The following is a 15,294-nucleotide window of genomic DNA, read 5'->3' as shown; positions in this document are numbered from 1 at the left end:
AGTTCTACGTTGCTTTAGAAAATGAGTTGGATGAATTATATTATATAAATGATTAAAACTTATAAAAATAAAATTATTTGTAATAAAAATAAAAATATTATAATTATTATATTAATAAAAATAAATTTATTATAATTATTATAGTTATAATTTATAAATCCCCTGCTTGCACGTTGTCGTCCCTCGTCTGGGCGACTGAGGTCCAGGGTGATGGCGTTGCTTATTGCGTTGCCGCCATTGTAGTGATGGGCGATGGAGATTGCACTCGCTGTTGGGAATTGTCTTTGGATTGAGAAGTGTTATGATACAATTGTTGTCGTAAGTTTATTATTTAAATTTCTTGTTGTGAATAACGTTCTTAATTGTTATATTTTATTTATTTCAACATGGCTTTAATTGGCTTTTTATTTCTAAATCCAAGTGTGATATTTCTATCTGATCCATAATTCGAAAGAAAAAAGAAAATTTGAATACTCCTAAAAATACCACTTACTGCAACAAAGAACTAGCCTCCTTGCTTAATTTTTGCTCGCAATTGATTATCCACATCACTCATTTCTTTCTACATGTAACAATACAAAAAAGAAATCATTGAAAATTAAAAATATTTGTACATAAAGCACTCTGAGAATATGAAGCGATGAAAACACAAGCAATAATGCAAAAAAGAAAAAGAAAGAAACATTCCATGTAAAGTGGAAAGAGAATAGGAGGATGAAAATCACCGGAGCAGCCAATGACTTGTCGCGCTCAGATATGGTTTCTTCCTTTTTCTTCTTCTTTGGCTATTCTTTGAGAATGAGCTGTCTAGAGGATTTCTTTTGTATTGGAGTCGCATTTAAAAAAAAAAAGGAAGCTTCTGCAGAAGTCGCGCCTTTGTAGCAGCACTTTTCTTTTGTAGTACATATAAAAAAAGAGCGCGTACTGCGAGGGAGTAATAACCAGGGTCTCTTCTTCCACTCTCTATTTGTTCTTCCCTTTCTTCTTTCCCTCTCCACGTAGTCTCTGTCCATGGAAGAAGAATTCAATCGGAAATCGCCAAGATTTTCAAGGAATAGAAGAAAGGCAGTGAAATTCTCAAGTATGTTCAAGGGGTTAAACTTTGCATTTCTTATATTCCTCACTTCTTGGAGTTTAAAAAGGTATTGTATTTCTACCCAATTTCTTGTTTTCAATTTTCTTGAATTAGGCTTTGGTTCTTGATATAGTATAGGGAACAAGTGAATCTTGGAGCAGTACAATTTGATTACTCAACATATGAACTCTTTTTGTCCCATGGTTTCTTGGTATGATGAGTTACCCGCTTCTTTTTGTTCTTTCTTGCATTGTTCTTTTTCTCATGTTTGCTTGAGGAGTTAACCGATTCTTTTTCCCTTTCTTGTTCTTTTTTCTTTTTTCTATTGAGGACACCTTGAATCTTGGAAAATCCACTAAGGTAGTGCTTTTGCTGACAAGACTGTTTTGGGCTATCTTCTGGAGGTTTGTGTTCCTAATTTTCCTTCCAAGATTTTCGAATTTTTCTTCTGCATGTTTATGAGGCATTTTGTTACAAATCAAGAACTTGAAAGTAAAGCAAGGAAAAGAAAGATGCATTGCAGTGAATTCAAACCTGTTACAATTGAGAAGAAGAACAGAGTGAAAAATATATAAAGCCAAACCCCGACTAACTTAACTAAAAAATTTCTAAACTACTAAAAGAAACGGGAAAACAAAAGCACACGTTTTTGTCACTATATTCAAAAACAGAGAGCAAGTCCGGTACTGATCTTCTTCTTTCTCTACTGCGATGCTCTGCTTACTGATTATGGTTTACATAGTTCATCCAATTTGGTACTATATTCAAAAACAGAGAACAAGTCAAGTACTGATCTTCTTCTTTCTCTACTGTGATTCTCTGCTTACTGGTTATGGTTTACATAGTTCATCCAATTTGGTATGAGATATAATTTCTGGATGCCGTTTCATTGTTAATTTGTTTGTGTAACTTCAATAGTTTTTGTCATTTTTGTAGTTTTCAACACCTCTTATCTTGGAGTTCTGCATGAAGATGATGATTGTTTCATTGTATGCCAAGGTTACTAATATTCTTATCTTAAATATATTTTTCTCTTATTCTTAATGCTAAGCATGTTCACCTGAATTCATAGTACTCGACTGTTGCTTTTTATTGAAATTGATGGTATGGGTTGGCTTGAATTTCCGATCCCCCTGGATTGGAATAGGAAAGAAAGTTAAGTTTCAGCAAAATATGCCTGTTTTATGTATACTAGTTGCATATCTACCTTTGTGTGTCAATTAAGTTCTTACTAGTTCTATATTTACCTCTGTGATTATAATGGTACAGTGATTTTCTTTTTCTATTAGTGCTTAGTGGTATTTTCTCAAATTATTTGAACTAGTTGTCCTTGGTTCGTATGGACTTTAGTTCTAAATTAATTTGGCTTTGTTGTCTATAAATCACCTTTTACAAGCAAATATACTGATGTTGTTGGTTATACCATGTTGGTGGTCTAACACAATCCAGAGTGAGACTACTGTTTGAAGCTAATGGGAACTCATGTTGTGATAAGTTGACTTTAATCAGTGACTCCGGGTCCATTTTTGGAGCCATAAGTAACCTTTATTTTTCTACTATTATCCATATTACCAAGCAGATTCGACTTCTCCTATCTTAATATATGTGTGTGTGTGTATATATATATATATATTGGTTTCACTGTAATGTAAGTGTCATCTAGCCACTCTCTTTTACTTCTATTTTAGGTCGAGTATAATAACCTTTTTAAATCATTAGAAGCTTGCGAATGGATCAGCAGTATTCTTTCTTAAGCGCATTTGGGAAAGGTTTCTTGAATATGAAGTATTTTCGCTGTTGCTTACTTATGTCTGCACCTAAAAAACTTTCTTGGTTATAAACTATTTTTGCTATGTCTCTTTTGCCCCTAGATCTAGAAAGTTTCTTGTTTATGAAGTATCATTGATATATTGGTTATGCCCTTTAATTGGAGTATTCTATGAGCTAAGGTTAAGTCGCACCCAATTATTATCTATGTTCTTCTCTCATATCCTAGTTTCTTTTACAATTCTGTCTTAATCCATATTATAGGATATGGAGGCAATATCTGATTTTGTTTGCCCATAACACATATAGCATACAATTATAAAATGGTATCAATTTACTTGAGAAATCATTTTTCAGTTCTATGTATAACAGCCATTTTATTTTGATATATAGATAACAAGCACTTATGGTATCAAATTATTTTATTAGTGTAGGTGATCTATACTCGTTTGTTGGAAGATTGAGGGCCTGAGCCTGATTTTGGTTTGTCAATTTTGTGCGAACTAAAGTAATCTCAGATTCTTATGAATTGTGTGGAATTCAAAAGGGTTAAGTAGAAAATTTAAGCACTCAACTAAAACACACATTGGCTGCTATTATAATGCGTTTTGACAACATTTAGAGCCTAATGGCAACCGCTATATCAATAGTTTCCTCTCGATTTGTTTTTCTATCTGAAAAGTGATCCATGTTCCTTTCCACTCTTCTCTGTCGATTCTTCTCCCACATTTAAAAATAAAAAATGTTGAATCCATTGTGTCTATAATTTGTAAACTTCAAAACCTAAAGCCTTGCTGTTATTTCTGTGAAATGCCCTTGTTATCCCTATTGTAATTTGGAAGAAACAAGAATATGGATTTTTTATGTTGTTAAGAATCCGAAGGATGCATGTGTAGTGTTGAATGCCAATATGAAGAACAAAACTTCATTCTTTTTGAAGATTTAATTTGGTTTATTCATTTTGTGGGGTTCTCTTCTTGGGCTTGCTTTTGAATTTTTTGATGTTGTTTATTTATCATTTTGTATAGATGTGCAGAAAATCATGTTGTCATGTTCTTGACATCTTTACCTTTGCAGGTGCATCGTAGAAAAATTTGTTAGAAATTCTTTACTATACAACATAAACTATTTATTTGTGAACTTTGATAATAGAACATTATGCCAAAATATAGGACGGTCGTCTACATGCCACTTTTATTTTCTTTTAATGGGATTTGATAACTCTTTCTTCAATATTATATAATTTCAAAATTTGAGGAATGATTTTCTCGGAACACACGGATTTGGCAAATAAATAATCTTAGACTTGGAAAATACTATGATTTTGTTTTTAGGAACTTATTAACAAATTTGTTTTTCTTATCAAATGCCTTCATTTCTAAAACATGTGCCTACCACAAGTATTTCACTTTTTTCTTTCTCTTTTAATTCAACAAGTTTTTCACTTGCTCATGCATTGAGTTGCTTGTAAATTAATATTCTTTTCAACTATTTTCTTCTCAAATCAGCTTGTGGTGCACAATTTTTCTTATCCAGATAGTAGCCTATGATGAATGTTCTTAGATAAATGATTCAGAACTCCTAAAAAAGCCCAATTTATTTTTGTTTTGATAACAAAATGGTTTTTATAATTTTCAACAAAATAGTTTTTTTATAATTTTCAACAAAATAGTTTTTTTATAATTTTCAACAAAATAGTTTTTTTATAATTTTCAACAAAATAGTTTTTATAATTATCAAAAAAGCACTTCACAGGACCTTTTTTCCTATAAATTGATGAATTCCACGTGTTTTGATGATTGATTTAAATGTTTTTTAAGTTGTCGAGAGCACTTTTAAAAAGGTGTGTCTTAATTATGATATTTATCAATTCAAATGCACATGTATTTAGGAAATAAATGTATCAAATTGGCATGTAGACAAACCGTCAATATTTTGGCATTTGATGTTTTATTAATGAAGTTCACAAATAAATTAAGTTGTGTTTTGTATAATAATGATTTTTTCCGACAAATTTTACTATGATACACTTGCAAAATTCGGATGTGAATAACATGACAAAATATGGTGGTCTGCAAAATTTGTACAAAATTTTAGATATATGACATTGAAAAGTTCTAAAAAGCAAACCTTGAAACAAAACCCAACTCAATGAATAAATTGGGAATAAATCTACGGAAAGGTGGAGAATTGTTCTCCAATTTAGGTATTCTTAACTATTTTGCATCCAACGTATTCTTGGTGGCTTAAAAAATTTATGTATTTGTTCTTTTCAAATTAAAATAGTGAGAACGTGGAGCTTTTATAGAAATTATAGTAGACTTTTGGTTTTGAAGTGCACAAAAAGATAACACAATGGTTTTCCAACTTTTTTGGATTTTCAGACATGGGAGAAGTTGACAGAGAGGGAACCGCATAGGAACATAGAATACTTTTTAAGATAGAAGAAGAGGGAGAGAGAGAAATGGATCGATATGTAGGTTGCCATTTGGTTCTAAATGATGTTAAAGTACATTATCTTAGCCGGTGTGTTTAGTAGAGTGTTTAAATTTCTTACATAAACATTAGATGTCCCACACAACTCTTAGGAGGACGAGGTTATTTAAGTAAGCGCACATGGCAAATCAATGACAGACTCATAGTCCCTCAACCTGTAATTGACGAGTATAGACTGGTTGCATGTTTCTCATTCTTTTCCTTTTGTCTTTTTCAGGCTGACGTTAAATTGAAGTTGAAGATGTCTCAACACAAGAGAAGAATTTTTCCTTCCGTAAGACGAGTTGAAGGACGTCTGCAGCTATCTAATGTTAACATACATTGTTGTAAATTAGAATACTTTGTTCAAGGGAGCCTTGGCCTTCTCTGTAAATTTGCATAGTGTGTTGTAAAATGAAATGAAAATTTTCTTCCAAGAGATGTTGCCTGATTTCATAAATTATAATTAAGCCTTCGCAATCCAAATCGTCGTACCTCAAACGCTGATTTCATAAACATTAAAATTCAAAAGTCCTAAAAACATAATCTTTTAACTCATCATGAGCAAAATCAGAACAACTCTTTCTTTTTTCTTTGATGAATAAGGCGTTTTATATTTTGCACCACAAGTACCGACCTTTTGACATGAAGAACAAAGTAATTGAAACAATACTACTAAACAAAAAAAATTAATTATAGCTCCTTTTTAATTAACATTAAATGTGGGATTTTATATATAAAACAAATAATATAATTTTCACTTTTTCCTTTGGAGATACTGAAGTAAACATCAATTAATCAAGTCGACTTCGCCAAGTTCTTTTGCTTTTGAATTGGTAAAGGAAAAGAAAAATGAAGGACATAGCTGAAAGCACCATTCATGGTCTGCTCATCTTGTGCTCGAGGGCTGTCATTTGTCGTGACTGTTGGCTTATAACAGAGCTTGTTGATGCAGTCTGAAACAAATCAATTTCATAGCCATCGGAGTATGATTCCATTCCTTCACCCACAAGTTGCCAAACCAAGCCGCCTCATTTTTGCCTCGAATGCAAAATTGTATAGAAAAAATAATCAGTAAAGCGCTTAAACTACTACTATTAATTCTTGTAGAGAGAGCCATTATGTAAATTTGGAGTTGATCCTAGTTTCTGTATTGTTCTGAGAATGAAAATGGGAAAAATGGGGGAGTACAGACGGTTATTTACAAGTCATAGGTGTCGGGGTAGGCCGACAACCCGACAAGTTGTATTTGTGGCAGGTGAGCTAATTTAAATGGAACGGGAGAGGGAAGTTTGTACTGAAATTATGGAAAGAATTTAGCAAGATATAAAGGCGGAAGAGAAATACATATATACATCTCAAGAGGTTGTTTGAGTAAATTAAAATGATGGTGAGTAGGTACATAGGGGTGAATAGAATAAAAGAATGTGAATGGCGAATCATCAATTCATACCGTTGGAAATTTAGTGATGGTTCAAGTAAGAGAAATGGTGGGAAGGGTAGGATAGTCATTTTACATCCTATTTTTGAGTTTGGCAATCACAACTCTCTTTAATCAAACTCATACATCAAATTTAGGCCTAGTGTGTTGGATTGTAAAGTTTGTCACAAAATCACAACCAAGTTCAACGATCGCGGATCCAACGTTTTTATCAGAGGTAAGATTATTATTTTATAATTCTTACACGCACCCTAAATATAAATAGTTGTTGGTTGATATTTTATTGTAATTCACAAAAAGCTATTTTGATAGTTAAACTATTTTGAGCAATTTTTTGAATCACATTGATGCTCCTAAAAAGCAACTAGCATGCATGGCCAAAGGGCAAGAAGGCCTCAAGGTAAATAGAAGGCCAACAAGCGCAAGCTCTCGGGCTGACTGGAGATTAAGGAGCACGTTTTAGAAGTGTGAGTAAGCTTAGAAGGCCTGACTACTTGCCCGTGTGGCAATCCACTTGTGCTCGATAAGCCTAGTCTCCACTTGATAAGAGCCAGCACGGGGCAACTTAGTATATGACACGTCCGCTGCCAGGTTAGACTCCGAATGACCAAGGAACTTCAATAGAATTTGCTGCCCCAGTAACCCGCCAGAAATGCGGGATGCTTATATGCGCTGGGAGATTGGCCTTATCTCTGGAGGAGAATGCCCATCCCAAATGAGGTAACCTGCAGAAGATGGGGGATCGGGTCAGAAGAAAGAACAACCACCTCTCTTGAGTTATGTGTACATTTGACGCCTCCCAACAGTTGGTTGAAGCTCCTATAAATACACCTCCTACATTGCTAGCCCAAATCTCAAGTTGAACTTGCTTAAATGAGCAACTTTTTTGCTTGCATCAAGTGACGTCATTTGTTGTAATACAAAACTAAAATGTCAGAATTATAGACGCATGTAACAGTGGGGTTGAGAAGTAAAAAATGGTCAATCCTTAGGGAGGAGATCCCCAGGTTGTCCAGGTGGTCGTCGGGGCTTCACTAATGCCCCCAAGCACGTAGAGGCAAAGGCACGCCAGATCCCACTGATTCTGTGGACCCTACTCGCACCAGCACCTCTTCTGGGAGATTGTTGTCCATCCCACTAGACAGGCTTCAACAGATGACCGATTGCAGTATGGAACAGATGGAAAAGATCCTTCAAGCTCATCTGGAAAGCTTGCCAGGTGTGGAGATCCCTTTACCCCTCGTCAAGAAAGTCATGGTGAATTTGCCACAAGATCCCCCGACTAAGTCGTCCCGTAGCCGCAGGAGGATGCCCGTGATAAATGGAAGGCTCACCTGCAATATTTGTTTTGTCGACTTCTTTGTAAAGTACTGTAAAGATATATAAACATAATACGAAAATGATCTAAAAATAAACTATATTCATAATATTTAACATTACATTGAACTAGATGGCCTACAATAGATCACAGACAATTAATCCACTAACTTTTTTATGACCTATACTAACAATTTCCCCATGGGGATGACCTGACCGCTTTACGTTTGAACTCTGGCTTGCCCCCAGGTAAGTTTTCTTCCTTGTTGACCGTGGATCAGCAACTTGTGTTTTTAAGCATTCCTCGACTTTCAATCTCTTGGGCCTATAGTTTTTTGGTGCATAAGTTTTTATTGATAAATAAAGACAACAAACTAATTACATTTTGAAATATTAGGTGTTGAGCTAAAATTAAAGAGATCATATTCAAATTATGAATTTAAGATAAATAATATTGATAAATACATTATTTATATATATATGGCGTTGGGGGTATATATATTGGAACAAATTTTTTTAAAAAATTAGCATTTGGTTAAAGTTGAGCAATTGATGTCAAACACCCCATTCAATTATATATAATAATAGATAGAAGATAGATAATGAGTTAAATTCATTTTTTTTTTACCCCATGTGATATGGAAAAATATTAAAAAAATCTCTGTGAAAAAATTTTAATATCATCCCTATGTTATGAATAATGACTCACATCACCCTCTAGTAAACCAGAGTCTATTTTTTTTAGAAATAATAACTAAAATGCCCCTCCTGGTCAACCTAGGCCAATTAAAATATACTTCTAATATATCTATAATATATAAAATTAAAATTTCATACAGAAAAAATTACTTTTTTAGTTCATTAAATATGCTCAATAATGGTTTTTCCAATTTTTTGCAATTCCATTTTCGAAATTGATGAAATTTAGTCCCTCGGGCTGAAATTTTGAGTTTTACCAAAAAAATGACATGGCATGCCATTTGAATATTTTTTGTGGTTTTCTCAGTTCTACGTTGAGTTGGATGATATATTGGATGAATATATTATATAAATGATTAAATTTTATAAAAATAAAATTATTTGTAATAAAAATAAAAATATTATAATTATTATAATAATAAAAATAAATTTATTATAATTATATAATTATAATATATAAATCCCCTGCTTGCACGTTGTCGTCCCCCGTCTGGGCAACTGAGGTCCAGGGTGATGGCGTTGCTCATTGCGCTATCGCCATTGTAGTGATGGGCGATGGAGATCGCCCTCGCTGGTGGGATTTGCCTTTGGATTGAAAATTGTTATGATACAATTCTCGTTGTAAGTTTATTATTTAAATTTCTTGTTGTGAATAATGTTTCTAACTGTTATATTTTATTTGTTCCAATATGGCTTTAATTGTTTTTTATTTCTAAATCCAACTGTGATATTTTTATCTGATCCATAACTCGAAAGAAAAAAGAAAATTTGAATACTCATAAAAATACCACTTACTGCAACAAAGAACTAGCCTCCTTGCTTAATTTTTGCTCGCAATTGATTATCCACATCACTCATTTCTTTCTTGATATCACCAAACGCGTTATACTAAAAAATCTTCAACTAATGCCACGTAATCCAGCTGAAATCAACTTTTCAAGCAGCGGGTAAAGGGATTCCCAGATTCCTGGGTTGACTGGGCAAAACTCGGTCAAGATGTCATATCTTCATTCGGATAAGTCCAAACCACAAATTGAATTTTTTTATTATTTAGCTAACACGTGCAGCTTCTAATGGTATATGACACTAGAAGAATTATAACATTTAATTACGGCTAATCGTCATGGTTATTAACAAATAGTCGTAACAAATAGTTATTGACTATAGCCGCGCAACGGTTGTTGGCCGTGGTTTTTCCGAGGATGGCTAAAGCAATGATAAATATTTTGACCATGGCTCTTAGTTGTGGTAAATAATTTTTTCATGATGGAAAGCTAGTTCTTTGTATCAATTTTATTTAGCCATAGTTAATAGTAGTCATTTACTATGATTTTTAGCCAAGCCACTAATATTCTAGTCAATATTTTTTCTTCTAGTGTGAATTACCCTGATTACTTCCCGAATCTTGCCCTACGACGGCCTAAAAGTTGAAATTTTGTGCAGCTATTTTGATAACTAATTAAGAGGGTGTCTAACTAAACTTTTTTAAAACATCTTATAAAATATTTTAAAAGTTTATAAGATGTTGGATCTTATTTTAAAAATAAACTCCTGAAGTGTTTGGATAAAACAAGATGTCAAAGCTTATAAGATGTGAAAATATCTTATAAAATATTAAGGTGTTTGGCATAATAAGATCTTTTATTGATAAAATAACCAAAAAAGACATATAGATATATAATATCATTAAAATTAAATAAGTTGTTATTTCTTAACGTATTTTACATTTAAATATTTAAAAATAATTTCATAAATAGTTCACATTAGTTTAACTCCAAATAAGAATTTAATAGATAATTTTTTTAAAAAAAATAAGAAAGAAAACTAATTATTACCGAAAATATTTGCTAGTTGAATATTAATATAAATATATAATTAATATTTTCTTTATCAAGTAATTATAGTCACATAGTCGCTTCCTACATCAGTTCCAAGCTCCACTCTGAACAACTTAAAACATGAGGCTGGAGTAGCTGGGATTGTTCCCCCCAAGGCCCCTCCGGCGCCCATGTCAAGTAATGAAATTGATTGATCACTTTCTGTTAAATTTTTACATTAATTACACAATAAATATATTATATTTATCATGTATAATTAATTCAAGTTCAATTAAACCCGATTTGAATTAGAATTTTTCATAGTTAGAGTCCATATTATATTTTTTTACCTTATTGTAGAGTCACATGCTGATCAAGTCTACATAATGACAAGAATTATACATTAATTGTCATTATAAATTATTAGTGGTATAACAATTCAGTGACACAGAGGTTTTGACTGTACATACGTCAATAATTATTTTTAGTGATAATTTTAGACATAAACATTAATTTTTGCTAATGAACTTTTACAAAACAGATATCATTATAAAAATTATGAAACTCAATATTGTAATAAAATAATAATTCCAATCAATTAATACATATAATTAGTGATAAAATCATTACCAAAGGAAGAAAAAAAAAAGGAACTAACAAAGTTGAAATAAATGATGAGTAAGACGAAAGAAACGAACCCATGTAATGAAGCTCATCATTACAAGTCAATTTAGATCAATTAATGGGAAAGCAAATGACAATCATAAAAGGCTTAAATTCGTGCAAATTCAGAGAATCCAAAGCCCATACTCATAACTAAAGCAAGAGATAATAATTAAAGGTTCATTTGGCGCAAATTAATTTAATTATATAGGTAGGGTTCCATTCCCACCACCTCTTTCAATTTTAATCAGGAATAATTATATTTATACCCTAACTATAGTCTGTTTATATAAATTATTCCTACTTTTTACATAATTATAAAAACTATTTGTGCTGATAAAAAATTAGGGGTGGTTTGTATAATGATATATTGATGTTTTTAAGAGATGTATGTATAATTCTCTAAAAAATAGAAGTGATTTGTATAAATAATGTTAATATTTTTAATAGATTTATTTGCTTTCCACACACACATGTATAAAATTACGCATAAATTGCTTGGTATTTCATTGGATTGGACACGAAATTTTATATGAGACTTCAAAAGCTTCAAAGTTTACTTAATTTTTCTTTTATTCTTAGTGTGTATATATATATATTGATACGCTCGAATCAAAATTTTGTGAGAATGGGTCTTTAAAAAGACATCATCAATGTTGTAGTTTCACGAGTACTGTCTACTAAAATACGCATCACTTTAGAAATCTTAGGACTTATAAGTTATACATACTCCTCGTCAGCAATCAATGGTATGCGTTTTAGCATCATCGACTATTCAAATGAGAGGTTTGAGAAGGATATAGCCTCAATCCTTGATGGGTATAACTCTAATTTTTGTCTGAAAATGATTATTTTACTCTTCAAGGGTTTTAAAATTACAATTTTACCCCAAAAGATCCACGTCCTTTCCACCGGGTTCGGGTCGCTGCTCCCGACCCGCCTCCGATAACCTGGAACACATGGCAAATGTCAATTGGGCAACAGAACCCCCCCCCCTTTGTACACTGTAAATACTCCATGCTCAATGCATCACTGATTCAAGCATTAAAGAGTTTTAGTTGGGGACCATCTCAACAAGCCTAACGATCTGCTTCTCTTTTTTCACGGCCCTAATTACATCAGTTTGGGAGAGGTAGCGACTTCGAACCGCTTTGGAGCACCAATTCATCCGACCAAGGAGGTCGCGCAGATTTCGGCCCGAATCAGTCTCCAAGCACCGTTAAATGATGCGGACCCGAGTCATATGGCCCGAGATATTTTTTGTTTCATCAGAGCTTGATCGTGAATTTGTTTTCTAAAAATGATACCACTATAAGGAGATAAGGTGGTTTTAGATCTTATAAATCACACAAATTTGTCATCTTAATTGATATGGGATGAATGCAACATCCATAATAATTGCAAGCGAGTAAGTAATATTAAGTTGCTAGCTTAATTTCGACTACGATTGGTGTTGGTGGGGGACTGCTTGAATGCCAAGTGCTCAAGCAAAGCCTATTGACAAGAATAGTTAAAGCATAACAAATTTATTTGAATTCCTATAAATTAAAAATATTAATGCTCCCACCTGTTTTAAAATAAAGACTAATTTATACCACTTGTTGTCTTAAATAAAAACAGTTAGAGTTGTTCATTTATTTATTTATTATTATGAAAAAATAATTATCAGGAGTTAATAATACGTGCAACATAATTATTATTATGAAAAAGATAATCAATTTATCATAAAAATTAATCACGATCGTATAATGACTATCAATCATTATTTATACAAGCGAGTCTAAAACATTAACAATAATTAAAACTCATGCCAAATATTTTGATTTATCATTAAAATCAAAGTAATTTTTTATAAATTATTGTCAAATCTTAAGTTTTCACATGAGCTTTGTGTGACCATGATATTTAGTCTTAATTTACCATCAATTTTGAATTATAGTCATTTATAATATAAAGAATAATATATATATATATATATATATATATACATACTTAGTGTTATAAGTAACTGGACGTGATAAATTTCTTGAATCCTTTGTTTTGGCTTATTTATATAAATATTATAAAATTATCTAAGAGTGAATTACATTCACATTTTTTGAGATTTAGTATAATTATAAATACATTCATATTAGACGAGAATTTATGTTCAATCTCTCTAAAATTTGTAAAATATTACAAATGCTTGATCGGAATGTGTGCAAATACAAAAATATCTTCCATTTATTATATAAAAAAAATTGGAAAAAGACAAAAAGGTCCCTACACAAAAATTCATTTTTTTTTGGCTTGAAAACCCCCACCCTCTTTCTATCTCTCCAAACACGATCAAACCCTTTCTTTCTCTCTAAACCAACTCAAAACTCTTTCTCTCTATCGGGGTGGGAGTCGGATATTTTTGGTTCGAGTAGTTTGAGTCAAGTAGTTAAAATAACTGCTCAATCTGACCTGAAAAGTTTGCGGTTTCGGTATCCTAATTAAATTAAATATTTGACAATCGAGTACATTAGGTCGAGTGAAAAAGGCCCATTGTTGGGGACTCTCCACCGAACCTGTGGAAAATTCAGCTTTATCTAATTATTTTGAAGTTATGTTCTCCCAAATTCGTGATATTTTCCAACGAACTTATAATTTTTTATAAATGAAAAGCTCCCACAGCGGGAAGTGAACATGTTTTTAAACTTGAACCTATATACTACAACTTTTACCTTCATAGTACTACTTTAAGTGAAAGGATCATTGTAATTTGATATTAAGAGCTTTATTTTAATATTAGCTTCTCTTTTGTACATGAAAAATGAAGAATAACACTCTCAACATAATTCATTTACACTCTTTTATTTTCTAGCACTTGTTTTACTAATTTCTACACCAATTAGATTCGAGCATCACATTTTTTTCTCGCATCAATAATCAAATAATAATTACATTTTAAAATAATAACAAAATATTATGTAATACTGTTGAATAATAAATAAATAAAAGTGAAGTCGTTATAGTAGGCAACGAAATCGTTACCCATGGTAAAGACTAGTCGAAGTCAATTATTTTTTTATAATATAAAAAAGGAAAATTGAGTTGAATTGTCATTTGAGGTAATGACTCGCCATAATTTTAAATTCTTTTTCATAATTTTGTAATATTATAATTTCTTTTATAATATTCTTTTTGTTTTAATGAAAGGTAGACAGTTGGAAAACTTACAAGATACATAGCCAGCAAGTTGTCAGAGAGTTAAAAGATGGAGTTGACGACAATACTCAAAGGTAAAATGCATTGGCAATTATTTAATCTGTTGCGACAGATTTGCCACAGAGCTACCCGTAGCTAAAAAGCTGTTTTCTTGCAAAAAGATTTCTATGCCTGTTGCTGCTTTTCCCCAACCTCAAAAGTCAGACCACCTCAATTCATGCTCTGTCTCTTTTAAACTTTCTTTCTACTTAGCTCCGTTGATCGAGGCATTCTTGCCCTTCTGATTTTTCTTATCTTATCTTTTATATATATATATATATATATATATAAAGAGTGTCATTCAACAGTCTAAATTATGTAATTATATCAGCATTAATTTCTATCGTACCTACTTTTTTTTGTTTGACTTTTAGATTTTAACCTGGACCGTGACCTAAAAATTCTATCAAGAATTGTAGAACTGTAAAAACATTTCGATAGTCACATCAATATTAAGTCGAGATAACAAACCAGAAGAATGTATTTAAAACGATGAACTTTTATATTTTTTAATTCAATATTTTTAAATTTTTGTTTTATAAAATATTTAAAGTAAACTTGAAAAAAAATCATTATATGTAGTTCCATAAAACACATGAAGTAGAGGACTAAATGTGTCATCAACTGCCACATGTTTCGTCATCAATCGATCCCAGTTCGAGTTATGAGTTCGGGCCAAATTGGAGTAGTCAAGATTCAAATAAAAAATACGCGAATCTTGATCAAGTTTGCACATTTTCTTTATATTGAAGGAGATAATAAAAACTTGTACCAAATTTACCCATATAATTGCATTCTCAAGCTTTAGG

The 15,294-nt window shown here is 31.9% G+C and overlaps 1 long non-coding RNA gene across 1 annotated transcript; it reads left to right on the top strand.

The window, feature by feature from the left end:
- The first annotated feature begins 740 nt into the window (after positions 1-740).
- On the top strand, positions 741-5,754 carry LOC105176480 (uncharacterized). The gene is made up of 3 exons (XR_002288194.2): positions 741-1,479; positions 2,012-2,074; positions 5,556-5,754. It is a non-coding gene; the product is annotated as an uncharacterized LOC105176480 (long non-coding RNA).
- Positions 5,755-15,294: the final 9,540 nt, after the last annotated feature.

The sequence above is a fragment of the Sesamum indicum genome, linkage group LG13 (genome assembly GCF_026168435.1).
Source record: "Sesamum indicum cultivar Baizhima isolate 11 linkage group LG13, ASM2616843v1, whole genome shotgun sequence".
Taxonomy (NCBI): Eukaryota; Viridiplantae; Streptophyta; class Magnoliopsida; order Lamiales; family Pedaliaceae; genus Sesamum; species Sesamum indicum.
Note: the sequence above shows the minus strand (reverse complement) of the source record. Positions and strands in the feature narration are given on the sequence as shown.